This window comes from Cynocephalus volans, chromosome 12 (genome assembly GCF_027409185.1).
Source record: "Cynocephalus volans isolate mCynVol1 chromosome 12, mCynVol1.pri, whole genome shotgun sequence".
Lineage (NCBI taxonomy): Eukaryota > Metazoa > Chordata > Mammalia > Dermoptera > Cynocephalidae > Cynocephalus > Cynocephalus volans.
The window spans coordinates 23497623-23513434 of NC_084471.1; positions in this window are offsets into that span (position 1 = coordinate 23497623).

Sequence of the window (15812 nt, forward strand, 5' to 3'; positions counted from 1 at the left end):
CCACCACACAGATGGTCTGCCAACCACTGGAGTGCATTCACATAAGGAGAGTCACCAGCAGAGACAAAGAAAAGGATGTCTCTTTCCACAAAGCCCATTTCAGAGTGACAGAAGAAGCATCTGCTCTATGATAACATTGGGGAACCTGATCACATCTCTCAGCATTGGACAGATCATCCAGGCAACAAGTTAACAGAGTAACCATTATTTCAGGAGGAGAGAAGAAATCTAGGGCAATTAGACAGAGGAAGGGGAGGGAATGGTGGAAGGGGAGGGAATGGTGTAAGGGGAGAGGTTTGACAAGGGGCATAAAGAATAATTATGATTTGTAACAATATATATGCTAGTAATGTCGATTTAATCAACATATCTCAATGTTCAACCCCCAATATATGTATAATTGATTTTGAGTCAATAAATAAAATAAATTTTAAAAATAATAATACAATGTCTTTAATTGTAATTTTATATAACTTAATTTTTGATAAAAGCTATGTTTAAAAACCAGCTTAGAAGTTCCTGAAAATTTAACAATTGACTCTCATGAACCAGAATAAGCTGCTCCAACACATCTCTGGGAGAATGGAGACTTCTTCCACCTGTCCTTACAGGCTAGGAGCTAGGTAGTATTATTTCCTTTTTACACATGAAGAAACTAAGCCTGAGAGATTCAATGACTCATCAAAGTGACAAAGCAGGGGCTTTGAATTTAGATTTGTTTCTCCAAAGCTAATATACTTTCTCCTATACTTTACTACCAACCCAAGCAAAGTGAGATCAAAATATTTATTCTGTGAAATGCTTATCAGTATTGGGATATTTTAATTCATTGCTAAATTTTTTAAAAAATGAAAGAAGTCATTAACATATTGTTAGTGATCAACTCTGGTATAATATGAGGGATACAGCAGAAAAGTCATCCTGCTAAAAAAGACCTCCATCCATAGAAAAAAAATTTTTTTTGAATAGTGCTTTGATTTCTTAACCTTCTCCAGGATTCTCTCTTTCTAACTCAAAATCCCCCCTACATTCCTCCCCCACCCCTGCCATGCATTAGTTCATAATAGGTCAGGGACTATAAAAGATCCTGAAGCAAACAGGAAGCAGAACAGCTGAACTTTGAATATTGGTGTATGGAGGATGCGGCCTAGCCCAGAATCAGAGGCCTGAGTGATCACCACAGTCAGAGGACAGAGTCAGAGCACTCAGTCTCACAATGGGGTGACCACCAGGCGGATACTGAAGTGGACAAAGAGAGAGAAGGAGACAGCACGGAAAATCAAGCTGGCCCCTTTCTCCATTGGCTCAGGCCTGGCGACGGGTACGAGTTTCTGTCCCAACATGGAATCAGTTTATTGGAAATTGTTTGGTGTCTGCAGCCTTGAATAACTTCTTTTTTCTTATTAGACACCATGACCCCAAATCTCTAAGACCTGGAGGCAACATGGTAGAGGTGGTGCTGGAGTTAGAGTCAGGGACTTGGGTTTGAGTCTAGACTCTGGTCTTTTCATGTGACCTTGGGCAAGTCAACCTCTGGGCCTTAGTTTCTTCATCCAAAAAAATAATATAGTAATGGTCAAAGAATGCCTGTGTCATGAGATTATTTTGAGGGTAAACATGAAATATCACATGGAAATGGGTGTTTAAAAAACATCAAAAGGGAAGCAATTGACAAGGCCCCATCAGGTATGAAATCTTCCAGAAGCTAGTAGCCATGTGGGGCCCCCACCCATCTCTCTTGCAATCAGATGTTTTCAGTGACTTACTGAAGTCCCTGGGTTCACATTGTGGAGAAACTACCCTATAGATGGATGAAAAACGAAGTTGAACATCCATCAGAGCTTGAACATACAGCGCTAATGATTAGAACCTTAAAAAAAAAAGTTCACAAACTGCTTTATTGAATACATAACCCATGAGATAAAACATTACTAATTTGTACTTAGGAAATTGCAAATAAGTTTCTTCACTATTCTATATCAAATGCTTTCTTTATCTTTCATGCTCCACCTTTCTTGTAGGAGGAGTCCTTTACTGTTGTTGTTGTTGTTGTTTAATTACACAAGTCTTTTAAATTTAAGTTATGCAATGGTCACTGTAGAAAAATTAGAAAGTACAGATAATCAGAAAAAAGAAAATAAAAATCACTTATAATCCTATAATCCACATGCTATGGACAGAATTCCACCTCCCCAAAATTTATAGGTTGAAGAAAAATGTGACTAACCCCAAATGTGAATGTATTTGGAAACAGGGCCTTTCAGAAGATAATTAAGGTTAAATGAGTCATAAGGGTGGGACCCTAACCCAATAGGACTGGTGTCCTTATTGGAATAGGAAGAAATACCAGGAGTGCATGTGCACAGAGAAACGGCCATGTGAGCACACACAGGAAGGCGTCCATCTGCAAGCCAAGGAGAGAAGCCTCAGGAGAAACCAAACCCACCGACACCTTGATCTTGGACTTCCAGCCTCCAGAACTGTGAGAAATAAATACCTATTGTTGAAGCCACCCAGTCTGTGGTATTTTGTTAGGGCAGCCCTAGTGGACTAATGTATCAATGGTTGATATGTTTTCCTGTAAACTTTTAAATACAGATTTATACATCCTTGTCTTCTCCATAAAAAATGGAATCACACAGTATATATTCTGCATCTGCTTTCTTCATTTAATGTATTATAAATATCTTTTTTGTGTGTGTGTGACCGGTAAGGGGATCGCAACCCTTGGCTTGGTGTCGTCCGCACTGCGCTCAGCCAGTGAGCACACTGGCCATCCCTATATAGGATCTGAACCCGCGGCCTCGGCGCTCCCAGCACCGGTGCGTTCCCAGCACTGCACTCTCCCGAGTGAGCCATGGGGTTGGCCCTATAAATATTTTAATATCATTAAATCTTTGATTACGTAAATGACATAATTTAATGGCAGTATATCCAATTCATAGATATATGTCCTCATTTGACCAATCCCTTATTGTCGAACATTTAATTTGTTTCCAGTTTTCCTCCATTATAAATGATATTGCATTGATCATCCTTTGTAGCTAAATCTTTGCCTGCATCAGTGATTATTTCCTTGGCCTGATTTTAGAGGTAGATCTGCTGAGTCAGAGTGAATACCTTTTTAAGACTTTACAGTAAACTTAGCAAATAGCTTTCAGAAAGATTGTACCAATTTATATTCCTCCAATAAGGCCCTAATGTGTCTATTTCCTGCTCTTTCACCAGCGCATTGGGGCTTTGATGGTTCTGCCTTTTTCCTGAAGAGTTTTCCTGTGAGATGCCCATTCTTCACCTACCCCTCCCAGTAGAGAAACAACATGACATTCAAGCAGCGTTTTTTGAATTGTGTGATATGACCCATTAGTGATTCATAAAATAATTCAATGGGTTGTGAATGGAATTTGTTTGTTTTCAATGAAACAGTATATAAAAGAACAGCATAGCAAATACGTGCATTGTAGGTAGAAATATTGATTAATAGAGGTTTTGTTTCACATGTATATATGTCAGTTGATGAGACCTAGATTTTAATGTAACACAGTTGTAAGGTCATGGTTTAGAAAGTTTGAAAAGTATGGGTTAGTCAAAAGTTCATTGACTTGTGGCCCAGGAGATATGGATTCTGGGCATAATTTGGAGGGGAAGGGAGCCAGGAACAGAGAATGGGCATGCACCCCGTTTTCTTGCCCTGGTGGAAAAATGTTGGTAGAAATGTGATAGAACACTCAAAGGTTCACAAAATTAGCAGTCTAAAGAAATTTATGATGTGAGTCATGGTTTTATACAGAGGAAGTCATAAATTTCAGGGTGTGGCAAATAATCTGCACCTTCCTTCTCCACATATTTTAGTCACATTATTTCTATGGTGGTAGATCTGGCTCTGCCTCTACTCAGTATGTTTCATACCCTGTGGTAGTCATTTTGAAATTCTTAATAATTTTTTAATAAGGGGCCCCATATTTTCATTTGCATTGAGCCCCACAAATTATGTAGCTAGTCACATCCATTAACTCAGTCAACATGCAGTATTCCTGATAGGAAAGTGGAATTCTTCAGCATTGTTGAGAGCTGAAGCAGTAACTCTCAACCTTGGTGGATAAGGGACGAGCTGCTTTAAGTGTTTATAACATACAACATTTCAAAGAATCAGCTGTGTACTTGAACCACACATAAGGGAATCTCTAGCTGTTTAGAACTTTTGTTCTGCCCAAGGCTTGTGTTCGATTGTTCCAGCCCCAGCTGGAGTAGATTGTCCAAACTGCATTCAACTCTTAAAAAAAATAGCCTTAAAATAGGATGACCCACTTAACACCGCATACTGCTATAAAGGTTAATTGGATGTGAAACCTTCACAATGGGTTCTCAATAAGAGATATAATAGAAAGATGAAGGTCACTGTTCGGCCTGAGTGCTATATTATGTCCAACCTGCATTTAAAACCCAAAGGTTGCTAAAACATTATTAATAGGTAGAAGAAAGTGCTACATTTGGAGACATGGCCCATTTTATATCGGGAAAGGCCCCCACCTATTTGGGAAATTTAGCACTTTTATATATTGCTGGTGGGGATGTAAGTTGGTACAACCTCCAACAAGGACAAATTATAAGTGTGAAATGATTTTTGAACACAGAGCTAACTTCGCCTGGTATGCTCCAGAGCTGGTTGTTAAAATACTGAAATGTGTACTTACTTATTAGTAAATACTGCTGCCCTGAGCCCACCCAGTACTCCACTGCCACCCTGCCATCCAGCTCCTCCCCAAGAATCCCCAGACCTTGCTGCAATTCAGCAATTCAGGAGGTAAACACCTGGGACCATGCTTCAGCACTATGGCCAGCATCTTTCTAATTAGTTAGCTCCCATACTGTAATGGTTGTTAAATATTTGAATATCACTCCATGTTCAAGGTAATTCACTGGAGCACAGAATGCCATAGAAAACTTGGGGAACAACCTAATCAACAGCTAACATTTATTGGAGCATACTATGAGCCCTAACTCTTCTAAGTACGTGACATTGATGAACATATTTAATCCTCACAACATCCCTAAAAAGAGGTACTGTTGTCATTCCCATTTTACAGATGAGAAGGCTGAGGCACAGAGAAGTTAAGTAAGTTTCCCAGAGGTCATATAGTGAATAAGTGATTGAGCCAGAATTCTACCAGGGTAGTCTGATTCCAAAGTTTATGCTTGTAAAGTCAAATGTCCTTCAGTAGAGATTAATTAAACAAATTAGGGATTATCCATAGAATAAAATATCATACAGCCATAAACAATATGGGGAAGAGGTTTATAAATTCATAATGGAATACTATTCAAGCTATACAACTAAAGAGAAAGTACAGAAAAATGTGTGTAATGGTTACCTAATTTGTGGATAACACATATATGTATATGTATGTGTATGTGTATGCATGTATGTGTATATATATCACAAATTGGATATGTGTCACATATAAATGTGTGTGTGTGTGTGTAAAATCAAAAATTAGATATGTAGTATATCTCTGGAATGATATATAAGAAATGGGTGACACTAGTCACCTGCCTCTGGGGGACAAGGTATTAGGAAAACTGTTTGCTGAGGGTGAACTTTTGTCCCTTTTGGATCTTATACCATTGTATATATTTTCTATTTTAAAGATTAAACTACAAACTGATAGTTTAAATTAAAAAATACTGATATGACCTGTACACAAACACTGAGGCAGAAAGTAAAAAGAACTTAGAGAGAAATAGAAAGACATACATCTGGCCAGAGGTGGGTGAAAGTCCAACCTCCTGGTCATCAGAAAGAGCTGAGCATTTGAGTAGAGCCTTATAAGATGGGGAAGTTGTGAGACTATTTGGAGAGTGGGGGAAGGGCATTCTAGGGAGAGAGACAGGATTAAGGAGCTGTGACAAATTTTAACCATTGCGAGCCACAAATGAGGAGAAGGTCACTGGAGACACATGTGCCCTGTGCAATTGTAAGTGGATTCATGGAAGCTAAGATCTGGATGTGAAGGGGTCCAGAAGGGGCTGTCAGGGCACCCAGAGGCTGAATGCTGATTAGAAGTCAGCCCAGTTGTGCCCACCTTAGGGAAATTCAGAGGAACATACACTAGAAGTGCCCAAACCTTGTCGCATCCCCACATCCAATGCTGATAAGGAGTTAAGTTGTGGAGCTATCCCCAAGATGCTGGGCAAGAAACAAAGAAGTAATTGAAGGCTTGGGAGAAAACAGGGCCAAGGAAAAATGGTTCAAGGAGCTGAGATTGTTCGTTCTGAAGGAGGAAAATTACTATCCCCTACTTGACGACACATCATTGTCAGTGGGATGGTGACCAGCTGTTCTCTGTTGCCACGAAGGAGACAAGGAGAGAAAGGGCTTTAACTGCAGCGTAAGCAATTGAAATTGGATTCAGAGAAAATCTTCCTGTCAGAAAAATGAAGTTGTTAAACACTGAGGAAACAGATTCGAAGGGAAGATGTGGTATCACCATCCCTCCCTCGAGTTTAAACCTGATGATATGAGAAATCAGCTTGGGTTTAAATTCCCATTCTGCAGGCAAGTCAGCCCCCTTTTTGGTACCATGATGCTTTCATCGTAAGCAGTAGGAAATAACAGCAATCTCATAAAGTCATCATAAGGATTAAAAGAGATCCTGTGTGTACAGCACTTAGAACAGGGCCTAACATACAGCACCTTCCTAATAAATAGCAGCTATTGTCCATTAGAGTGAAAAAGACAGTGTCTACTAACCATGAACGTCTTAAGTAATTTAGACAGTTACTTGAGATGGTCCCCGAAGTCTCTTTGATTCAAGAAAATATGCCAAGTGTTTCACTAATAATTGTATGTACACAATTTCACAATGAAATCTTAACTTTTCTGTGATAAATATTAGACCATTCATTTCATCGGCTTTGGTTGTAAGGCGTTCTGTTGTCAGTCGTTTTCCCAAAAATCACATTTCTAGCAACCTCACCCTATGGATGAGTGGTGTGCAGAGCAGGGTTTTTGTTTTTGTTTTTTTGTTTTTGTTTTGTTTTTGTTTTTTAATTTTGGACTGTGATCCATAGTAATAAATTTCATATCCCAACACGGTATATACACACACACACATTCATATACATGTAACTGAAATGAGAGCTTACAAGAAAATATTTAGGTAATCTATGTGTCACCTATTTTGATATTTTCTATTTTATTTTATTTACTTTTTCATTAAAAAAAAAAAACACTTGTCTTGACCCACTAGACTGATTTCATTAACCACCAGTAGATTGTAACGCATAGTTTGGAAAACTTGTATAAAATTTAAGAGCTGTTACTCCTGCTGTTGGGCAACATCGAGCAAGTTTTCTCACTGCTTTGAGTGTCTCCTTGATCACAGGTGAAAAGGGATGAAATTATCTATATCTTAGTGTCTCGTGAAGTTTAATTTAGGATACCAAATTCACTGAGCCTCACGTTTATTTAATAGACTCCTCAGAAAAAGTTGATCACATTATTGAAGCGGCTGCTGCAGAGCTCCTGTACTCTAAGTCCAGAGTCTTATTAGCTGTTATTTGGCAGGAATCCTCCCCAGTCTCGGTGCTTGGTTCCCCACCAAAACCATATGCTCATCAGCAAACTGGAAATGCTGATGAGCACGTCAGAGCAATGTGAGTGGCAGCAGCAGTGGGAGGGACCAAAGCACTCCAAAAGCCACCAGGGGACTGTCCTTAGTACTAAAGCCCAGATGAGAATGGGTGATCACAAGCTGCAGAGAGAAAGTAAATGATGTCCTGTATTCTCCATTTTAAAGGCAGGGTACAAGAGAGTATATTTTAGAAAAAAATTCCATTCCCAATGGCAAAAATACAAAAAATAGCTAAATATTTTGTTTCTTTTTTAAAAAATTTTTATTATTAGCATATTCATTTTTACAAATAATGATGTTTCTTTATGCCCTTTGCCCGACCTGTCACTTCCCAAGCCCCCCCTGCCCCCCATCTCTAGTATCCTTAGGTTTGCTCTCTCCTTCTGAAAGTTCAGTGTATTGTTGTGGTCTGTCTTTCTTTCTTTCCTTCCTTCCTTCCTTCCTTCCTCCTTCCCTCCCCCCCACCCCCGTCCCTCCTTTCTTCCTTCTTTCCTCACAGCCAGTTATGAGTGAGAACATGCAGTATTTCTGTTTCTTTGTCTGGATCATTTCACTTAACATAATTTTCTCCAGACTCACCATGTTGCTGAAAATGGCAGAATTTTATTCTTTTTTATGGATGAGTGGTATTCCATTGTGTATATATGCCACATTTTCTTTATCCAGTCGTCCAACACTGTGGGTGGGACTGTAAATTAGTACAGTCACTATGGAAAACAGTATGGAGGTTTCTCAAACAACTACAGATAGAGCTGCCATATGATCCAGCAATCTCACTACTGTGCATATACCCAAAGGAATGGAAATCATCATGTTGAAGGGATACCTGCACTCCCACGTTCATTGCAGCTTTATTTAGTCAAAATATGGAATATTTTGTTGCTTAAAGGAATACATCTTGGGTGTTAAAAAAAAATTAAAGTGGAAGAGCTCTTTCTTCATATATAACTGTAGTTTGGAATATGTTGCCAGAAAAAAATGGTTGGGCATTTTACCCATAGGTATGTATCCTAGGGCCCCCCTTTAACCAGGCAGTTATAATTCCCAGCTTTGGTCCCAAATAAACTAAATGAAGACGGTTTTCAAATTTTGCTTCTGGTCCTATTTAGAACTTGTAACTATGACCAGTAAGGCTGGATATTAATGGAATGATCACTGTGTGTGTGTCGTCCCTCCTTGCCAGTCTCCCTCCAAAAAAGCTTCCACTCTGAACAGCTGGATGGATCTTGTGCATTTCCTTTTCTCTGTCACACACGCTCACATGCATACACATGCCAACTGAGAAGAAGGCGGAGGCTACTGGAAGGTAACCCTCCTTAAAGACAGGTGTACTGGGAACCAGAGTGGAGAGAGGATAAGAGACTTCTCAGCAAGATCAAGATTTTTAGAGACTTGGTACTGAGAGGAATATGGTGTTGACATCACCGTTCTCTGAACATAATCCGAAACAGAAACCATACCAATCCATATCATCAGTAAAAGGAAATCCAATTAAATTTAGGCTTTTCTTTTGGATCAATAAAATTATTTTTGTAATATTAAGTTCTTTTAAAAGTTTCTCTGTGTGTTTTTATACGTGTGTGCCCCCCTGCATTTCTAGTGCCCAGATGGACTATTGAGTCTGCCTTTGGGCTCATCTAGCACTTAGTTCTTAAGAGGGAAGATATTCTAAGACTGGGCAGTGGTAGAAAGTTAGGAAACATGCATGCCCCATTCTGCTTTGGGTAGTGGGAAGGACTTCTGAGAGAATAGCTACAAGGGGCTTCTAGAAAGTTTGGGCTCTAGGCCCAGGGATTTCAGGTCTTGCCAAAGATTTGGATATTCTAAGTGTGGTGCAGAAACCTCTGAGTTTCAGGGCCCCATGCAGGCTGGGACAATGCACAGTCCAATGGCAAACACTATGGTGATGTCTCATGGATGGCAGAGCTTTGACTATGGGTAAGGTCTTGACATCACACTGGAGCAGAGTCCTAATAATGACCAAGACTTATTTCCTGGCTAGCCTGGCAGAATGGAAAATAGGATTATTTTTCACAGACTTGAATCTCAAGTCACTCCTGGACCCAACATGTTGGTGGTCCTTCTGCAGTGTGGCTGAAATATTCCTTCCTGGACCGTGCAGTCTGTGGCCTTTGAGAGACTGCTTCTACCATGTCAGGGAAATGTCTCCCCTGGTCCATCCCAGCCAATCAGACTCTACCCCTTGGGTATATGCCCACAGGTTGCTGTCTTACAAGCAGGACTGGAACAACAGGTAAAAGATTAGCTGAATATCTACACTGATCTCTAGAATTTTGCATTTCAGAAATAAACTCATACTCCTACTACAATGATTCATCATCATCCATCATATTGGGAGGACATAAAACAAGGTGACACTTTGGGGAGGCACATCTCACCACAGAATGATGAATTATTTCAGACAGAAGATGCTGTGGGCCCAGCCCTTTCTTTCCTGTCTCTAGGCAAAGGAGACAAATGTGTCTGTTTCGGGTTTGGGGATCAGATATTGCAGATGAAACTAAGAAGGGTGAATGCTTTGTTATCAAAGCCATTTTCAAAGCGTTGTTTCTCCCTGCTACAGTACATATCAAAGAGAATCAGATTACCATCAGAACAAGGCTTAGCATTATTTTATAAAGAAAGCTAGATCATTACTCATTGGGTTTTAATTACTGGGTTTAATTTTGTTGATGCCTTCTCCTTTAATTCTCTTCCTCTGAAGAAAATTCTTGGAAGTTTCTCTCATCTTTTCTGAATTTATTATTACCTCTCTATGACTATTAAATACCTGGCTTATTAACATTTTTTCTTAATTGATTTTAAAAATTCAATTCTAAATACCAGTCTCTATGAATTACTTTGGTAATATCTTCTCTGTGAATCTGTAGCCAATGATTAAATATAACTAATCATGGACTTTTTCATTAATGGCTAATTTGCTAAAGTATTGCTTTTATAGCATAATAATGAACCATCTGTCAGCAAATGTGGGCTTTCCTGAACTTAAGTGCCGAGTGCATTGTATTGAAAAAGCACAGCTACATGAGCAAACATGTCTATAGCAACTACATAGGAAGTCTCAAGTTTTCTCCCTCCTAAGGTGTAAAAGGAAGTAAGATGGAGAAAGGGATTACAAAAATCAAACAGATCTTCAGCAATAGCAGAAAAAGGAACATGAAGTTCAAGATGGCGGCGGCTGCGGCGGCTGGCGCGGAGTAGCTGAGGTGGAAAAGGTGGCCACTGGGCCTCAGGCAGCCGGGAAACTTGTGGACCTTCCTCTGGCCATCTCTTAAGGGAGGACTGCTGCTGCTGGCCGGTCGTGGGGGCTCAACGCCACTTTGCCCCCGGCAGGAGAGGCTGCCTCATTTACAGGCAACAGCTTTGAAGTGTGGAGCAGGAAAAGAACTGATTCTTAGCTGCAAAAGCGAGTCTTAAAACAGGGAACACGGCGCCAGGGCTGCTGTGGATGCAGCCAGGATCCCGGAGGCTGGGGCCGCACTGAAGGCGGCCAGCTGCCCTATTCAAGATTCGAGGTTTCAGGCCGGCATTAAAGAAGATTCCTGGGAGCGCCCGAGCGGCGCCGCGACTGAACAGCCCGAGGCGGCAGCGCCGAGAACACGGAAGGCAACAAACCAGAGACAGAGCGAGCGCCCGACCTGGCACAGCACTGTGAGTGATCCCTGGCACAGCTCTGTTCGGGGGGTGAATGCCCACGCGGCTTCCGCCTGCACCACCAGGCCACTCACTACCCCGGTGCTGCCTCCATTTTCCCAGGTGCGGGCAGCTCCGCCCTGCTCGGCCATCACTGAGCCCATTTGCTTGGCCTGGCGCGGGGCTTTCCGGACCCTGCGGCCGACCTCCTCTCCCACTCCCTCCGCGGTTCTCTGGCAGGACTGGGGGTGTGGGGCGTCCCGACCAGTTTTGGGAGGGCTAGGAAGTACGGGCGGGCCGACTGTCACTCCACCACACCCTGGACTCCGGCCCCGGTAAACTTCCTGTTACTGGGAGGCAGATACCATCTCTGCGACCACCAGTTTGGAAAAAAGCCTAACGAATTTCTGGTTGGGAATAGTGCGGTAGGAGAGTTCCCAGGTCCGCTTGAACCTGCCGGAGAGCAGGCTGCAGGCGGGCACTAGACTCGGTTTATACCGGGGGGATACAAAGGTGAACAAGACCCGAGAAAGATCTACACAGTGCTACAAAGGCACCCAGAGAGACCGGTCGTCTGTGCCTAGCAGAAACCTGGTAGACTTCCTGGGCGAGGCGGTGCTGAGCAGGGTCTTGAAGGCCCAGCTGATAGACGAGGGGTGCAGAAGACACGCCCCAGCCCAGCACAGTGTTCACAGAGGGGGGAGACGTGCGGCCAGGGAGGCGGAGTCTCGACAGAAACCACACACCCGGTGGGGTCGCCACTGCACGATCTAACAGCCTGGGCCAGAGCACACGGAAAGGGGAGAAGTCCTGTACAGAAAGTGAAAGCTCAACAGAGATCACACACCCTGTGGTACGTGATCCACCAGCCCAGCAGAGTACAAGCTGACCAGAAAGGTGGATCCCCGGAGAAGCCCAAGACCCGAGGCAACCACACACACAAGACACTAGAGGCCAACTGAGCAGTCACAGCGGGAGCCATACCAAATTGGCAACCACAGCAACATCCTAGTTAGTCATTAGTCTTAAACCGGTGGACTGTGAAACCCCCTGCAACAATGAATAAACACCAAAAAAAAGACACCAGAAATACAAAAAATCAAGAAAGTACACCACCAAAAGTTAATAAATCTCATACTCTAGATCCTATAGAACAAGAAGCCCTTGAAATAACTGACAAGGAATTTCGAGTGATAATTCTAAGGAAACTGAATGAGATACAAGAAAACTCAGCTAGACATCATGATGAAATGAGGAAAAGTATACAGGATCTGAAAGAGGAAATATACAAGGAAATCAATGTCCTGAAAAAAAATGTAGCAGAACTTGCTGAACTGAAGAAGTTATTCAGCGAAATAAAAAACACAACGGAGAGTTTAACCAGCAGGCTTGTCGAAGTTGAAGAGAGAACCTCTGAACTTGAAGATGGGCTGTTTGAAATAACACAAGCAGACAAAAAGAAAGAAAAAAGAATCAAGGACATGGAAGAAAATCTGAGAGAGATATCAGACAACCTCAAGCGCTCAAATATCCGAGTCATGGGTATTCCAGAAGGGGAAGAAAATGGAGATTCCATTGAAAACATATTCAAAAAAATAGTGGCAGAAAACTTCCCAGGTATAGGAAAAATCACAGATCTTCAGATCCAGGAAGCTCAACGATCTCCAAACGTATTCAACCCAAAAAGGCCTTCTCCAAGACATGTCATAGTCAAATTGGCAAAACTCAGAGACAAAGAGAGAATCTTAAAAGCTGCAAGAGAGAAGCGTCAAATCACCTATAAGGGAGCCCCAATCAGGTTAACATCAGACTTTTCATCACAAACCCTAAAAGCTAGAAAGGAATGGGATGATATTTTCAAAATACTAAAAGACAAAGATTGCCAGCCAAGAATACTCTACCCTGCAAGGCTATCCTTCCGAAATGAGGGGCAAATAGTATATTTCTCAGACAAACAAAAACTGCGGGAGTTCACTACCACAAGACCACCCTTACAAGAAATCCTCAAGGGAGTACTGGGTTTGGTTCCTGAAAAATAACTACCACTGCCATAAAAACCTAAGAAAAATCTAAACCCGCTAGTACAATAAAAATGGCATTCATGAAGAGAAAACAAGCTAACAAAAACACTATCTACAACCTAAGGAACCAACAAACAAAGAAACCAAACAGTAAATCAGAAAGCAAGGAACAAAAGACACCTAAGACAACCAAACAACCAATAAAATGCTAGGAATAAATCAACACCTTTCAATAACAACTCTTAATGTTAAAGGCTTAAATTCCCCAATTAAAAGACACAGACTGGCTGACTGGATCAAAAAACAGGACCCAACTATATGCTGCCTACAAGAGACCCACCTCACCCATAAAGATTCACACAGACTAAGAGTGAAAGGATGGAAAAAGATTTACCATGCAAACAGAAAAGAAAAACGAGCTGGAGTGGCTATTCTTATATCTGACAAAATAGACTTTAAACTAAAAACCATAAAAAGAGACAATGAGGGACACTACTTAATGATAAAAGGACTGATCCATCAAGAAGACATAACAATCATAAATATGTACGCACCCAATGTTGGAGCAGCCAGATTTATAAAACAAACTCTATTAGACCTAAAGAAGGAAATAGACACTAATACCATAATAGCAGGGGACCTGAACACTCCACTGTCAATATTAGACAGATCATCTAGGCAAAGAATCAGTAGAGAAACACAAGATCTAAACAAGACTCTAGACCAATTGGAATTGGCAGATATCTACAGAACATTCCACCCAACAACCTCAGAATATTCATTCTTCTCATCAGCACATGGATCATTCTCCAGGATAGATCACATATTAGGTCACAAATCAAGTCTCAGTAAATTCAAAAAAATTGGAATTATCCCATGTATCTTCTCAGACCACAATGGATTAAAACTAGAAATTAATAACAAACAAAACTCTGGAAACTATACAAACACATGGAAATTAAACAGCATTCTACTTAATGACATATGGGTCCAAGAAGAAATCAAGCAGGAAATCAAAAAGTTTATTGAAACTAATGAAAACAATGATACATCATACCAAAACCTGTGGGATACTGCAAAAGCAGTATTGAGGGGAAAATTTATTGCATTAAATGCTCACTTCAGAAGAATGGAAAGATGGCAAGTGAACAACCTAACACTTCACCTTAAAGAACTAGAAAAACAAGAACAATCCAATCCTAAAGTTAGCAGACGGAAAGAAATCATTAAGATCAGAGCAGAACTGAATGAAATTGAAAACCAAAAAACAATTCAAAAGATCAACGAATCAAAAAGTTGGTTTTTTGAAAAGATAAATAAAATTGACAAACCATTAGCATGGCTAACAAAAAAAAGAAGAGAGAAGACTCAAATAACAAAAATTAGAAATGAAAAAGGCGATATTACAACTGATTCATCTGAAATACAAGGAATCATTCGAGACTACTATAAACAACTGTACGCCAACAAATTTGAAAATCTGGAGGAAATGGATAAATTTCTGGACACACACAAGCTCCCAAAACTGAACCGTGAAGACGTAGAAAATCTGAACAGACCAATAACAATAAAGGAGATTGAAGCTGTTATCAGAAGGCTCCCAACAAAGAAAAGCCCAGGACCAGATGGATTCACAGCAGAATTTTACCAAACATTCAAAGAGGAATTGACACCGATTCTTTACAAACTATTCCAAAAGATTGAAACGGACGCAAATCTCCCAAACTCATTCTATGAAGCAAACATCATCCTGATACCAAAACCAGGTAAAGATATAACCAAAAAAGAAAACTACAGGCCGATATCCTTGATGAATATAGATGCAAAAATCCTCACTAAAATACTAGCAAACAGAATACAGCAACACATACGAAAAATTATTCATCACGATCAAGTGGGATTCATCCCAGGGATGCAAGGTTGGTTCAACATACGCAAATCAATAAATGTGATACACCATATTAATAAACTCAAACACAAGGACCATATGATCATCTCTATAGATGCTGAAAAAGCATTTGATAAAGTTCAGCACTCATTCATGACAAAGACCCTCAATAAGTTAGGTATAGAGGGAAAGTATCTCAACATAATTAAAGCCATATATGCCAAACCCACTGCCAATATCATCCTGAATGGGGAAAAGCTGAAAGCTTTTCCTTTAAGAACAGGCACTAGACAAGGATGCCCACTCTCACCACTCCTATTCAACATAGTGTTGGAAGTACTAGCCAGAGCAATCAGAGAAGAGAAGGAAATAAAGGGCATCCAGATTGGAAAAGATGAAGTCAAACTGTCCCTGTTTGCAGATGACATGATCCTATATATCGAACAGCCTAAAACCTCTACAAAAAAACTGTTGGAATTGATAAATGATTTCAGCACAGTAGCAGGATACAAAATCAACACACAAAAATCAGTAGCATTTATTTTCTCCAATAGTGAACATGCAGAAGGAGAAATCAAGAAAGCCTGCCCATTTACAATAGCCACCAAAAAAATA